General features: G+C 37.1%; 1 long non-coding RNA gene across 1 annotated transcript; it reads right to left on the bottom strand.

Annotated features, from left to right (window-relative positions):
* Nucleotides 1-1,965: 1,965 nt before the first annotated feature.
* Nucleotides 1,966-3,008, bottom strand: LOC115483021. Its single transcript, XR_003944204.1, has 3 exons — nucleotides 2,455-3,008; nucleotides 2,160-2,271; nucleotides 1,966-2,103 (listed from the first exon to the last, which is right to left on the bottom strand). It is a non-coding gene; the product is annotated as an uncharacterized LOC115483021 (long non-coding RNA).
* Nucleotides 3,009-3,316: the final 308 nt, after the last annotated feature.

The following is a 3,316-nucleotide window of genomic DNA, read 5'->3' as shown; positions in this document are numbered from 1 at the left end:
ACGACAGAAAAGGGGTCTTATTAATGGATTGGGATCCGTCATTAAATCAATAACCGGTAACATGGATGCAGAGGATTCGACTTGTTTTGAAGCGAATGAGGAAAACCTAGAGCAAATAATACAAAATAACACCAACATACTGCGCTCGTTGCAAGCAGAAACGCAAATTAGATTCTAAACCATTTTGGAACATATAAACAATGAACAAATAACGACTAACGACCTTGTTGTTATTCATACCAAAATAAAATTTTTAAAGACATTAACTCCGAACAAGAGAACATCCAAACATTATTATTAGCAAATAGAATAAGCTTTAACATTGATATCCTCTTTAATCATTTAAACAATTTGGCAGAAAGTTTGTTATTCATTAAATTAAATTTTCTACCACGTTTTATACTTAAAGATCTTGAGCTTCGAAAAATAAAAACTATGTTCAACGCACAAAATATTACCGTGAAGACAGATTCGAAATGTACAACATGCTTCAGATGGAAGCATATACGGAAAATGAGATTAGTATCTTTAAGATTAAAATACCAATTTTATTTTGAGAAGAAAACCATCTATATCACCTTATACCATTGTCCATTAATGGGACAACATTAAAAAAAATACCCGGAGGAGTTACCATCCCGAGGCTGGCCACAGCTTCGCACCCTCTCAAGCCACCTCGCACCCACCAGCAACTCTGCCTGTGTGGCAATGCGCGGGAGTAACGTCACTGACCGAAAATGAGAAGCAATAACAAAGCCGAACGAGGCGGACGTGTGACGCTCGGCAGCAGTTAGAACAAAGCTAAGAACTTTTGAAATTGAATAAAATACTTCAATTTTGACTCGCAAACCAACCAGTTGTGAATTTATTTTAACCATCTCACCGAGGGAGATTGACGCGATCAGATATACGGAGAGACGGACGGACAGACAGACGGACGGAGCTCAATCAACTCGGCTTGTCGTTCTGATCATGAATATATATACTTTATGGGGTCTGCCACGCCTCCTTCTGCTTGTTACATACATTTGCACAAAACCATTATACCCTGATTTCCCATTTTCAATGATATCAAACTGATATCGGGAACATGCGCTTTGTGAGTTTAGCAATGCACGGGTTCTTCTCAACAATTTCAACGGCACCGTCTCCCGGCAAAACAACATTACCACACTGAGGGGCACCTATCTCACCAAATTCTGTAACAAATCAATTAACGTCAAAGAAATAAGCTTCAATAACCTAGAAATCATAATCAGAAAAACAATCTCACCAACCATACAAAAAACTTTGGAAGAAACTAAACGACTACAAGTCCTTTCCCTAAAAGCAATCCAAGCTCTTCACATAAGCAACACAAGAAATCGAAGAACTGCGAATTAAAACAATGGTATCTCATCAATAACACCGTTCTTCCTCATAACTATAACCTTGACCACCGTAATTCTTAGCAAAAAAAAACAAGAAAAATCATTTTACAGCTGGCTCCACCAACCGCTGAAGAAGAAGCACAACAACCCAAGCCGTGCTACATGCAATTTAACAACATCCCATTTTTCTAAGAGACCACACATGACCACACACTAAGAGGGGAGGAGTTAAGAATTTGAACATTCAAATATTGTCAAAACAATATTTTTAACACACTCAGCGTCTGGCTTCCATCCGCTTCAAACTATATTTTCCACATAAAACAAAGTCAGCGTCTGGTCCCCATCCACTCCAAATCCACTTCGTTCTGCTGAAATCTGCTGCCGCTGCACCGACGTCGATAAGCTTCCGTTCACTTATTAATTTATATGTAGTCAGCAACGAGGTGTTAGGCATTTATGTTTGTCTTGATGTCCTAGTCTTCAAGAACACTTCAACCTGAGTGCGTAGACGACATCCTCGACATCCTCGACGACATCCTCGATTTTGTAAGTTCATGCATGAATAGGTTGTGATACCACATCAAACTTCTATGGTAACACTTGGGCTGGCTATTTGATCTGTTGTGATCAGGTATTTGAGTGAGAGATTAAAATTGTGTGACAGCTTTCGCAGTTTAATTATACATCCGTTTTCTTTTTATCTTTTTTCTAAGATATTAACGATTTGTTCCTGCAAAATTAAATGTGGGTTAGTATATGTTTGCATTAATATCGCTTAATATTTACTGGGCGAACTTTGTTCTGCGTTTTCCATGTCGCTGACTTCTGATCAATGATTGAAGGGAGCATTCAGCTTTTATGCGCGCCATATTGCAGCGTAACCGAAAATGTGAAACAACTTTGAAAAAAAAAAATAAACGATGATTGTGTACACCTCAGAAATGTATTGTATTTAATTGTTTTTATTAACGCCTTTTTCTTAATTGACCCTTGCGGTTTGAGAATACAAAATATATAAGCTGACGCGCACAGACACTGATTTTATTCTGTATTGCAAGTCAGAACGAATGAGAAATTTTACCTGTTGAAACATCAACGCACTAATGTACTTATGAGGAGATCACTGAATGTTAAGCTTTGTTAAGACAAGAGAACCAAATCATACATATGACAGCAGGGTGAAGGTATTGTTCTTGCATCAGTCCTCACAGATTACGCAGGCAAAATAAAATCTCCCATTACTAGTATTCCAGATTCCTTTGCAGGTCACTTCAAATCTGAAGAGAGCGACAACAAAAGAGTCAACATAATGGTGAGCGTTTTCGTCTTATACCCACATCCAAAACTTTCAAATCAGCATGTTTGTTAGGGTAGAATTGCTTTAAAAAACTATTTTTTAAAAAATAATTTTTTGTTTATAAAATAAATTTTCAGAAATTAAAGAAGTGCACAGAAGGCCAATTCGCACCCAAAAGCTAAACCATAGAATCTTGTTAAGACAAGCAAGATAATATAAAAATGTATGTCATGGCATTTGAAAGTAAATTCTTTAAGTTTTAATATGAATATATGCACAGAATGCTTCACAGTTTTCTGTCAACCAAGTTGACCATGTGAAATTTATCACATGTGATAAATGACACATGGCCAAAATGGTATTTAGATAATTATATTGTTTTTTATACTAATTCCTGATATAAAAGACTATAAGTTTTTACCAGCCAAATAAACAGAATAGCGGAAACGATTACAACATAGCCGAAAGCACTGAATAATCAGTTCAGTCGGTCGCACTGCCGGGTGGAACGAGACGCTGAGTCATAAGTTCTTGACCGCTGCTGTGGTTCTAGTTATAATTTGAGTCGGCCAGTAGGCGAGTAAATATTCAACAGTTAAAAAGAGTCTTTAATTAATTGGCGCCCAACGTCGTAAAACGATAAAGT

The sequence above is a fragment of the Drosophila hydei genome, unplaced genomic scaffold (genome assembly GCF_003285905.1).
Source record: "Drosophila hydei strain 15085-1641.00,03,60 unplaced genomic scaffold, DhydRS2 tig00000271-arrow-arrow-pilon, whole genome shotgun sequence".
NCBI classification, from domain to species: Eukaryota; Metazoa; Arthropoda; class Insecta; order Diptera; family Drosophilidae; genus Drosophila; species Drosophila hydei.
The sequence above is the reverse complement of the archived record's forward strand: the minus strand, read 5'-3'. Positions and strand labels throughout refer to the sequence as shown.